The sequence below is a fragment of the Panthera uncia genome, unplaced genomic scaffold (assembly GCF_023721935.1).
Source record: "Panthera uncia isolate 11264 unplaced genomic scaffold, Puncia_PCG_1.0 HiC_scaffold_2153, whole genome shotgun sequence".
Classification (NCBI taxonomy): Eukaryota; Metazoa; Chordata; class Mammalia; order Carnivora; family Felidae; genus Panthera; species Panthera uncia.
The window spans coordinates 1,037-14,014 of NW_026058859.1; the positions used below are offsets into that span (position 1 = coordinate 1,037).

Below are 12,978 nucleotides of genomic sequence, written 5' to 3' on the forward strand. Positions count from 1 at the left end.
TATAATATCAGTGTTACCATTTTGAAACTACTATCCATATAGAAGGATAAAACAAGTAATCATCTTAAGTCTCATTAAGAAACAAGATTTTCAGCACAAAAGAAATGCAAATAATTCAAAAAAGAAGTTTAAAAAAACCCCTTATAATTCTAATGACTTATCTATAAGTTAATGATTTATTTTTCTGTTTCTTAAAAACATTAACTGCCTAGGTCTGTCCACCTGAAAAGCCTATAGACACTGAATCAGGTAGTCATAAGCACTCCTGGTGTTCAGGGTGTGGTTTCTAAGTACCAGTCCCCGCTAAAAGAGTTCCTTGGAAAAGTAGCTGATTTCTAGTCTAAGGCAGAAATGTTCAAGATGAGGCTGGAATCTCAGTCATACTTGAAAGCAAGGAAGTTATTGAAGACTCCTGGAGCCCTGTTGGTAGGACAGGACCTTACTGGAAGGAGCTCCCACTAGCCTAATGATGAAATAATTTGAACATCAAGACGAATAACAAAAGCCACTTTGGAAAACAGCTTGACAATTTCTTATTGTTTAATCTCCAGCTATCATATGACCTAGTGACTCACTCCTAGGTATTTCCCTAACAAAAATAAAAATATGTGTCCACTGAAGGATCATCTGGATGCCAATGTATATAGCTTTATTCATACTTGCAAAAACCTGGAAACAACACAAATGTCTGTCAACTCAGAAATGGATAAACAAACTGTGGAATAAATAGGATTACTACTCAGTAATAAAAGGAACATACCGCTGCTATACTCAGCAACGTGTTGAATCCCCAACACATTTACTAAATGAAAGACGACACAACAGAAATGGCACCATTCTATATAATTCTGTTTATATAATACTTTTTGGGAGAAACCTTACTAGGGACAGCATTTGGATAAATGATTGCCAGAGGTGTAGGGTGGGGCAGGGGATTGGCTGCAAAGGGATACAAGGGAAGTTTTTGGGGTGATAGAAATGTTCCAGATCTTAGAATAATGTGTTGGTGTATATAGTTATTAAAACTCATCCAACTGTACACTTAAAGAGGGTGAACTTTAGTGTGTGTCAATTATTCCTCAATAAACCTGACTTAAAAGTAACTTTAATAGGTTGAAATATGTAAATAAAAGATTAATAAATTTAAAATGATACTGAAAAATCATCATTAATTACCTTTGGAGGATTCTAGGAAAGAACTCATTCTGAAAACTGGTAGGTAAGTCAAAGGAAAGAATCAGACTTTTATCCTGATTTTTCCATACAGACCAAACTTTGAGATAAGAAAATAGATGGGGAGGGAAAGTTCTCCATTCTAGGAGGATCACGTTAATATAAACGTAGAAGGAAAGATACAAGCATCAAGGCACCACCTGGATTGACTAATGGAACACTGATGAGAGCTAGAATCTTCACTGTTTGATGAAAGGTAAAAGGCTGATGGAGAACTTTGTAATAGATGAATCATGGAGAAAGAACACATTAGCTCACTGAGATGAGAAAACATTTTGTGCCTCCTGCTGGAAGGCAATATGTCCTGTGAAAATTATACTCAAACCCAATAAAGCTTTTTGAATATTGAGGTATGCAGAGATAAATATGTTGAATGACATTCCAAGGATGCAACCAGCCAGATCCAGAATGTGGTAAGTCTATAGGACATTGACCCCATTACTTCAGCAACAACAAAAAGGGAAAGTAAACTTTTAGAGATTAAAAAATCTTAAGAGTTCAGAACTTGCTGCAGATCTACAGAAATCAAGCTAGCGTGATACTGACATAGAGGTAGATGGACATCTAGATCTCTGGTCAACTGAGTTTTGCTGAGGATGCCAGCCAATGAAGGAAGAATGGTCATTTAAAAAAAAAATGGTCCTCGCCCACCAACGCAAGTTATTCAAGACAGCACAGGGGAAGTGCCCTGCAGTTCCGCACCACTCCAGGGACTATCCAAAATGACGAAACGGAAGAATTCCCCTCAAAACAATCTCCAGGAAATAACGGCAGCTAATGAACTGGATTTAAACAATATAACAGAAAGTGAATTTAGAATAGTAGTCATAAAATTAATTCCTGGGCTTGAAAACAGTATAGAGGACAGCAGAGAATATATTGCTACAGAGATCAAGGGACTAAGGAACAACCAGGAGGAGCTAAAAAATGCTATAAATGAGCTGCAAAATAAAATGGAGACAACCACAGCTCGGATTGAAGAGGCAGAGGAGAGAATAGGTGAATTAGAAGATAAAATTATGGAAAAAGAGGAAGCTGAGAAAAAGATAAAAAAAAATCCAGGAGTATGAGGGGAGAATTAGAGAACTAAGTGATGCACTAAAGAGAAATAATCTACGTGTAATTGGTATTCCAGAGGAGGAAGAGAGAGGGAAAGTTGCTGAAGGTGTACTTGAAGAAATAATAGCTGAGAACTTCCCTGATCTGGGGAAGGAAAAAGGCATTGAAATCCAAGAGGCACAGAGAATTCCCTTCAGACGTAACTTGAATCAATCTTCTGCACGACATATCATAGTGAAACTGGCAAAATACAAGGATAAAGAGAAAATTCTGAAAGCAGCTAGGGATAAACATGCTCTAACGTATAAAGGGAGACCGGTAAGACTCGTGACGGATCTCTCTACTGAAACTTGGCAGGCCAGAAAGGAATGGCAGGAAATCTTCAATGTGATGAACAGCAAAAATGTGCAGCTGAGAATCCTTTATCCAGCAAATCTGTCATTTAGAATAGAAGGAGAGATAAAGGTCTTCCCAAACAAACAAAAACTGAAGGAATTCATCACCACTAAACCAGCCCTACAAGAGATCCTAAGGGGGATCCTGTGAGACAAAGTACCAGAGACATCGCTACAAGCATGAAACCTACAGGCATCACAATGACTAAACTCATATCTTTCTATAATAACACTGAATGTAAATGGACTAAATGCGCCAACCAAAAGACATAGGGTATCAGAATGGATAAAAAAACAAGACCCATCTATTTTCTGTCTACAAGAGACTTGTTTTAGACATGAGGACACCCTCAGATTGAAAGTGAGGGGATGGAGAACTATTTACCACGCTACTGGAAGTCAAAAGAGAGCTGGAGTCGCCATACTTATATCAGACAAACTAGACTTTAAAGGCTGTAACAAGAGATGAAGAAGAGAATTATATAATAATTACAGGGTCTATCCATCAGGAAGAGCTAACAATTATAAATGTCTATGTGCCGAATACGGGAGCCCCCAAATATATAAAACAATTACTTACAAACATAAGTAACCTTATGGATAAGTATGTGATAATTGCAGGGGACTTTAACACCCCACTTACAACAATGGATAGATCATCTAGACACACAGTCAATAAAGAAACAAGGGCCCTGAATGATACATTGGATCAGATGGACTTGACAGATATATTTAGAACTCTGCATCCCAAAGCAACAGAATATACTTTCTTCTCGAGTGCACATGGAACATTCTCCAAGATAGATCATATACTGGGTCACAAAACAGCCCTTCATAAGTTTACAAGAATTGAAATTATACCATGCATACTTTCAGACCACAATGCTATGAAGCTTGAAATCAACCACAGGAAAAAGTCTGGAAAACCTCCAAAAGCATGGAGGTTAAAGAACACCCTAGTAAAGAATGAATGGGTCAACCAGGCAATTAGAGAAGAAATTAAAAAATATATGGAAACAAACAAAAATGAAAATACAACAATCCAAATGCTTTGGGATGCAGCGAAGGCAGTCCTGAGAGGAAAATACATTGCAATCCAGGCCTATCTCAAGAAACAAGAAAAATCCCAAATACAAACTGTAACAGCACACCTAAAGGAAATAGAAGCAGAACAGCAAAGACACCCTAAACCCAGCAGAAGAAGAGAAATAATAAAGATCAGAGCAGAAATACACAATATAGAGTCTAAAAAAACTGTAGAGCAGATAAATGAAACCAAGAGTTGCTTTTTTGAAAAAATAAACAAAATTAATAAACCTCTAGCCAGGCTTCTCAAAAAGAAAAGGGAGATGACCCAAATAGATAAAATCATGAATGAAAATGGAATTATTACAACCAATCCCTCAGAAACACAAGCAATTATCAGGGAATACTATGAAAAACTATATGCCAACAAACTGGACAACCTGGAAGAAATGGACAAATTCCTAAACACCCACACACTTCCAAAACTCAATCAGGAGGAACTAGAAAGCGTGAACAGACCCATAACCAGTGAAGAAATTGAATCAGTTATCAAAAATCTCCCAACAAATAAGAGTCCAGGACCAGATGGCTTCCCAGGGGAGTTCTACCAGACATTTAAAGCAGAGATAATACCTATCCTTCTCAAGCTATTCCAAGAAATATAAAGGGAAGGAAAACTTCCAGACTCATTCTATGAAGCCAGTATGACTTTGATTCCTAAACCAGACAGAGACCCAATAAAAAAAGAGAACAACAGGCCAATATCCCTGATTAATATGGATGCAAAAATTCTCAATGAGATACTAGCAAATCGAATTCAACAGCATATAAAAAGAATTATTCACCATGATCAAGTGGGACTCATTCCTGGGATGCAGGGCTGGTTCAACATTTGCAAATCAATCACCGTGATACATCACATTAATAAAAGAAAAGGTAAGAACCATATGATCCTGTCAATTGATGCAGAAAAAGCATTTGACAAAATACAGCATCCTTTCTTAATAAAAACCCTCGAGAAGGTCGGGATAGAAGGAACATACTTAAACATCATAAAAGCCATTTATGAAAAGCCCACAGCTAAAATCATCCTCAATGGGGAAAAACTGAGAGCTTTTTCCCTGACACCAGGAACACGACAGGGATGTCCATTCTCACCGCTGTTGTTTAACATAGTGTTGGAAGTGCTAACATCAGCAATCAGACAACAAAAGGAAATCTAAGGCATCAAAATTGGCAAAGATGAAGTTAAGCTTTCACTTTTTGCAGATGACATGATATTATATGTGGAAAATCCGATAGACTCCACCAAAAGTCTGCTAGAACTGATACATGAATTCAGCAAAGTTGCAGGATACAAAATCAATGTACAGAAATCAGTTGCATTCTTATACACTAATAATGAAGCAACAGAAAGACAAATAAAGAAACTGATCCCATTCACAGTTGCACCAAGAAGCATAAAATACCTAGGAATAAATCTAACCAAAGATGTACAAGATCTGTATGCTGAAAACTATAGAAAGCTTATGAAGGAAATTGAAGAAGATATAAAGAAATGGAAAAACATTCCGTGTTCATGGGTTGAAGAATAAATATTGTCAAAATGTCAATACTACCCAAAGCTATCTACACATTCAATGCAATCCCAATCAAAATTGCACCAGCATTCTTCTTGAAGCTAGAACAAGCAATCCTAAAATTCATATGGAACCACAAAAGGCCCCGAATAGCCAAAGTAATTTTGAAGAAGACCAAAGCGGGAGGCATCACAATCCCAGACTTTAGCCTCTACTACAAAGCTGTAATCATCAAGACAGCATGGTTTTGGCACAAAAACAGACACATCGACCAATGGAATAGAATAGAAACCCCAGAACTAGACCCACAAAAGTATGGCCAACTAATCTTTGACAAAGCAGGAAAGAATATCCAATGGAAAAAAGGCAGTCTCTTTAACAAATGGTGCTGGGAGAACTGGACAGTAACATGCAGAAGGTTGAAACTAGACCACTTTCTCACACCATTCACAAAAATAAACTCAAAATGGATAAAGGACCTGAATGTGAGACAGGAAACCATCAAAACCCTAGAGGAGAAAGCAGGAAAAGACCTCTCTGACCTCAGCCATAGCAATTTCTTACTTGACACATCCCCAGAGGCAAGGGAATTAAAAGCAAAATGAACTTGGGACCTCATGAAGATAAAAAACTTCTGCACAGCAAAGAAACAATCAACAAAACTAAAAGGCAACCAATGGAATGGGAAAAGATATTTGCAAATGACATATCGGACAAAGGGCTACTATCCAAAATCTATAAAGAGCTCACCAAACTTCACACCGGAAAAACAAATAACCCACTGAAGAAATGGGCAGAAAACATGAATAGACACTTCTCTAAAGAAGACATCCGGATGGCCAACAGGCACATGAAAAGATGCTCAACGTCACTCCTCATCAGGGAAATACAAATCAAAACCACACTCAGATATCACCTCACGCCAGTCAGAGTGGCCAAAATGAACAAATCAGGAGACTATAGATGCTGGAGAGGAAGGATGTGGAGAAACAGGAGCCCTCTTGCACTGTTGGTGGGAATGCAAACTGTTGCAGCCACTCTGGAGAACAGTGTGGAGGTTCCTCAAAAAATCAAAAATAGACCTACCCTATGACCCAGCAGTAGCACTGCTAGGAATTTACCCAAGGGATACAGGAGTACTGACGCATAGGGGCACTTGTACCCCAATGTTTATAGCAGCACTCTGAACAATAGCCAAATTATGGAAAGAGCCTAAATGTCCATCAACTGATGAATGGATAAAGAAATTGTGGTTTATATACACAATGGAGTACTACGTGGCAATGAGAAAGAATGAAATATGGCCTTTTGTAGCAACGTGAATGGAACTGGAGAGTGTGATGCTAAGTGAAATAAGCCATACAGAGAAAGACAGATACCATATGTTTTCACTCTTATGTGGACCCTGAGAAACTTAACAGGAACTCATGGGGGAGGGGAAGGAAAAAAAAAAAGGTTAGAGTGGGAGAGAGCCAAAGCATAAGAGACTCTTAAAAACTGAGAACAAACTGAGGGCTGATGGGGGGTGGGAGGGAGGGGAGGGTGAGTGATGGGTATTGAAGAGGGCATCTTTTGGGATGAGCACTGGGTGTTGTATGGAAACCAATTTGACAATAAATTTCATATATTAAAAAAAAATGGTGCTCGGACAGCTGGCCACGTGAAAAAGAATGAAGTTGGGCTCTTAGCTCACATCATATACAAAAATTAACTCCAGATCTATCACAGACTTAAATGTAAGAGCTACAACTATAAACCTCTTAGAATAAAACATATATAAATCTTTGTGACCTTGGATTAGGCTACAGTTTCTTAGATGGGACACCAAAAGCAAAGACAACCAAAAAAGAAAAAAAAAAAAAGATAAACTGGACTTCATCAAATTTAAAAACTTTTGTGCATGTTGGGACACTATCAAGAAAGTGAAAAGACAACCCACAAAATGGGAGAACATAGTTACAAATCATGTGTCTGATGAGAGTCTAGAACCCAGAATGTATAAAGAGGTTTTACAACTCAAAAATAAAAAGGTAGGGATGCCTGACTCTTGATCTTCGCATCTTGAATTCGAGCCCCATGTTAGGTGTGGAGATTACTTAAAAATGAATTCTTAAAAAATAAAAAATAAAGAGATAATCTATTTTAAAAGCAGGCCAAGGACTTCAATAGACATTTTTCTAAAGAAGATAAACAAATGGCCAATAAGCATATGAAAAGATGCTCTGTAGTCATCAGGAAAATACAAGTAGAAACCACATTTTGCATCCACTGATGGGTATAATAAAAAAGAGTAACAAATGTTGACAAGGCTGTGGAGAAATCAGAGCCTCATTCACTGCTGATGGGATATACACTTTGGAAAACTCCTTTGGAAAACAGACTGAATGGTTCCCTCAAAAAGTCAAACACAGAGTGACCATGTGACCTGGCAACCCCATTCCTGGGAATATACCCAAGAGAAAACATGTCCACATAAATGTTCATAGCAGGAGTATTCATAATAGCCCCCTAATGAGAACAACCCAAATGTCCCTCAGCTGGTGAAGGACTAGAGAAAATGTGTATTCATGCAGTGGAATATTATTTGATGATAAAAAGGAATGAAGTATGGTCTCAGTGGTAAGACAGTGTTGCTGCGGAGTGCCATGTGTTAATGGTGGTGACAGAACCAGAGCTGCTCCACAATGAAGTAAGGAGGGAGGCAGAGTCTTTCAAAGAAAAAGGAAATGCGAACCATACCAGGAAAGATTACAATGAAGCTTGTAACTATTATACAAGGGACAAAGACATGTGTCCTAAAAATTCTAGCTGTAGTGAGAATTGAGCAGCCACTTTCATGATGCTCAGAGGGTTCCAGGAAACTCTTGGAGATGCACAGCAGTGAAGTTGAATGACAGTTTCCCCTGGGGACATCTATGGGAAGGCAAATGCCCCCTATCTCTAGGGAATGCCATGGCAGCATGTCACAGTTTCCAGAGAGTTCTACAACTGGATCAAAAAATTCTCAGGCACAACAGGAGTTCAAGAATGCTCGTAGAATATGAGAAAATAACAGAAACAGATTTTGAGAAGTCGGATTTTCGGAAAGTGGTTTTCTGCATAGAGTGTTCCCTGCCTGCCATTGCTTCAAAATCACCAAAGCATACTCTTTAGCAATGCTGGGTCATTATCCAGAAGCACAGTTTGTGGCCAGTGACATTCCACCAATGTGCATGCTGTGTAGGAATGAGGTCTTTGCCTATATTATGAAGACTGTATTGAGAAGGCACTTCAGTTTTTTGTACAGGCTCCCAAGATGGCTCCTGATCATCAAAATGACTACCTGGCTTGCAGAAATGCCAAAGCACTTAAAGCAAAGAGGATGGGAATAAAGCATTTAAAGAAGGAAATTACAAGCTGGCCTGTGAACTGTACACAGAAGCCTTGGGGAACAGACCCCAACAATATAAAAACAAATGCTGAACTCTACTATAATTGGGGTACAGATCATTCCAAGCTTAGGAAACGAGATGGTGCAATAGAAGACAGCACAAATGCAGTGAAGCTCAATGCCACTCACTTAAAATACTCCATGGGAAGAGCTCAGTGTAACATGGGCACAGAAAAATATGAAGAGGCAGTGCAGGACTGTGGAAAAGTACAGCAGACGGAGAAAACATAAGAACAAATACAGCTCCTAAAAAACGCACAGCTGGAGTGAAGAAAAGGAAAGATTATTACAAGATTCTGGGAGTGCACACGAATGCCTCTGAGGACAAGATCAAGAAAACTTACCAAAAATGAGCCTTGGAGCATCATGCAGATGGGCACAGGGGAGCCAGTGCTGAAGCTTAGAACGAGGAGGAGAAAAAGTTCAAGGAAGTCACTGTCCCCACTGGTCCCAAGAAGAAGAGCCACTGTGACATTGGACAGGACCTGGGTGAGAAGGGCATGAATATGGGTGAGTTTGATGCCAACTGTATTTTCTTTGGCATTCTTTGGTGGTGCTGGGCCTTTAGCTTTGAAGCATCTGGTCCAGGGAATTTCCTTTTTCCATTTGGCTAGCAAGAGAAAACCATCCAAAATCCAGAGAGTGCAGACTTGCTCAGCATGACCTTGAATGTAGACACAATTCACCTCCTTTCTTCTTCACTTTTCCATGTTCTTGGAACAGTTTCTTCTTCTCAGTTGGATACCCTGGGTCTGTGTGAATAAGGTGAAGGAAAGGGTGTGGGAGGGAGGAACGGCTTGGACAGGGAAGCAGTTTGTGAATTTTTGTTCGGCTGTTTAACTTTATTTAAAAAGGCAAAAAAATGGGGGGTGGCACCTGGCTGGCTCAGTTGGTAGGGATTACGGTTCTTGATCTCAGGGTTGTGAGTTCGAGCCCCACACTGGGTGTGGAACCTACTTGAAAAAAATAAATAATAAAATAAAATCCTCTTCGGGCACCTGGATGGCTCAGTTGGATAAACGTCTGACTCTGGATTTTTGGCTCAGGTCATGATATGGTTCGTGAGTTCGAGCCCTGAGTTGGGCTCTGCACTTACAGCACGGAGCCTGTTTGGGATTCTCTCTCCCCACTCCCCTCTCTGCCCTTCCCCCACTTGCACTTTCTCTCTCTCTCAAAATAAATAAATAAACATTAAAAAATATAAAATAAAATTAAAATACTCTTTAAAAAAGGAAAAAAACAACTAAGGGGTTAAAATGTTTTGGCGCTTAAAAAAGAAAAATAAAAGGGAGGTGCACCTTGCTGGCTCAGTTGGTGGAATGTGCAACTCTTGATCTTGGGGTTGTGAGTTCGAGCCCCAGGTTGGGTGTAGAGATTACTTAAAAATAAAACCTTAAAATTTTTTTTTTAAAAGGAATGAAGTACTGATAAATCTCATGTCTTAGTTTGCTTGAGCTGCCATAATAAAATGCCATAGTTAGGGTGGCTTAAAGAACAGAAATGTACTTGCTCATGGTTCTGGAAGTCTGAGATCAGTGTGCTGGAATGGTTGGTTTCTTCATTTCTTTAAAAAAAATTTTTAAAAATGTTTATTGATTTTTGAGAGAGAGACACACACGGAGTGGGAACAGGAGAGGGGCAGAGAGAGGAGACACAGAATCCCAAGCAGGCTCTAGGCTCAGCGCTGTCAGCACAGAGCCTGACTAGGGGCTCAAACTCATGAATCATGAGATCATGACCCGAGCCAAAGTTGGACACTTAACCGAATGAGCCACCCAGGTGCCCCAAGAATGGAGGTTTCTGGTGTGGCCTCTCCCCTTGTTGCAGGTGGTTGCCTTCTCGTTTTGTGCTCACACGATCTCTTCTCTGTGGGGGCACGCAGAAACCGCTAGCAAACTCTCTGGTGTCTCTCTCTTTTTTTTTAAGTTTATTTATTTATTTTGGGACAGAGAGAGAGAGAAAAGAGAATGAGTGGGGGAGGGGCAGAAAGAGAGAGGGGGACAGAATATCTGAAGCAGGCTCTGGGCTGACAGCAGAGAGCCCGATGCAGGGCCCAAGCTCATGACCTGAGCTGAAGTCCCCCCTGTGTCTCTTCTTACAAAGGCACAAATCCCATCATGAGGCCCCACCCTCGTGACCTCATCTAACCCTGATCTACCTCCCAGTTACCCTAATTACCTCCCAGAAGTCCCATCTCAAATACCATCACACTCGGGGCTAGGGCTTCAACATATGAATTTAGGGAGACAACATGCAGTTTATCACATGGTACAAGATGAATGAACCCTGAAAACATTACACCAAGTGAAAGAAGCCAGTCATAAAGGGCCATATACCATATGACTCCATTAATACAAAATGTCTAGAGGAAGCAAATCCATAGAGACAAAAAGCAGATTAGTGGTTCCCAGGGACTGGGGTGGGGGGAGGGCAGGAAATACACAGTGACTGCTAATGAATACAGTTTATTTTTGGGGTAATGAAAATGTTCTGGAATTAGATTGTGGGCGATTGTTGCACAACTTTGTGAATCTACTAAAAAAAGAATCCCACTGAATTATACACTTAAATTTTTTTTTTTAATTTACATCCAAGTTAGTTAGTATATAGTACAACAATGTTTCAGAAGTAGATTCCTTAATGCCCCTTACCCATTTAGCCCATCCCCCCTCCCACAACCCCTCCAGTAACTCTCTGTTTGTTCTCCATATTTATGAGTCTCTTCTGTTTTGTCCCCCTCCCTGTTTTTATATTATTTTTGTTTCCCTTCACTTAGGTTCATCTGTTTTGTGTCTTAAAGTCCTCATATGAATGAATCTTATGATATTTGTCTTTCTCTAATTTCGCCTAGTATAATACTCTCTACTTCTATCCACGCAGTTGCAAATGGCAAGATTTCATTCTTTTTGATTGCCGAGTAAAACTCCATTGTATGTGTGTGTACACATACACACACACACACACACACACACATACCACATCTTCTTCATCCATCCATCAATGGACATTTGGGCTCTTTCCATACTTTGGCTATTGTTGATAGTGCTGCTATAAACATGGGGGTACACGTGTCCCTTTGAAACATGTCCCTTCGAAACACCTGTGTCCCGTGGATAAATGCCTAGTACTGCAATTGCTGGGTTGTAGGGTAGTTCTATTTTTAGTTTTTTGAGGAACCTCCATCCTGTTTTCCAGAGTGGCTGCACCAGTTTGCATTTCCACCAGCAGTGCAAAAGAGATCCTCTTTCTTTGCATCCTCGCCAACATCTGTTGTTGCCTGAGTTGTAAATGTTAGCCATTCTGACAGGTGTGACGTGGTATCTCATTGTGGTTTTGATTTGTATTTCCATGATGATGAGTGATGTTGATCATTTTCATCTGTCGGTTGGCCATCTGGATGTCTTCTTTGGAGAAGTGTCTCTTCATGTCTTTTGCCCATTTCTTCACTGGATTATTTGTTTTTTGGCTGTTGAGTTTGACAAGTTCTTGATAGATTTTGGATACTAACCCTTTATCTGATATGTCGTTTGCAAATATCTTCTCCCATTCTGTCGGTTGCCTTTTAGTTTTGCTGATTGTTTCCTTCACTGTGCAGAAGCTTTTTATTTTGATGAGGTCCCAGTAGTTTATTTTTGCTTTCATTTCCCTTGCCTCCAGAGACGTGTTGAGTAAGAAGTTGCTGCGGCCAAGATCAAAGAGGTTTTTGCCTGCTTTCTCCTCGAGGAGTTTGATGGCTCCCTGTCTTACGGTGAGGTCTTTCATCCATTTTGAGTTTCTTTTTGTGTGTGGTGTAAGAAAGCGGTCCAGGTTCATTCTTCTGCATGTCGCTGTCCAGGTTTCCCAGCACCACTTGCTGAAGAGACCGTCTTTTTTCCATTGGATATTCTTTCCTGCTTTGTCACAGATTAGTTGGCCACATATTTGTGGGTCCATTTCTGGGTTCTCTATTCTGTTCCATTGATCTGAGTGTCTGTTCTTGTGCCAGTACCATACTGTCTTGATGATTACAGCTTTTGTGGTATAGCTTGAAGTCCAGGATTGTGATGCCTCCTGCTTTGGTTTTCTTGTTCTGGCTATTCGGGGTCTTTTCTGGTTCCATACAAACTTTAGGATTGTTAGTTCTAGCTCTGTGAAGAATGCTGGTGTTAGTTTGATAGGGATTGCATTGAATATGTAGATTGCTTTGGGTAGTATCTACATTTTAACAATATTTGTTCTTCCTATCCAGGAGCATGGAATCTTTTTCCATTTTTTT

At 39.8% G+C, this 12,978-nt stretch overlaps 1 pseudogene; it reads left to right on the forward strand.

Moving 5' to 3' along the window:
* Positions 1 to 5,022: 5,022 nt before the first annotated feature.
* On the forward strand, positions 5,023 to 10,072 carry LOC125917656 (dnaJ homolog subfamily C member 7-like; annotated as a pseudogene).
* The last annotated feature ends 2,906 nt before the right edge of the window (positions 10,073 to 12,978 follow it).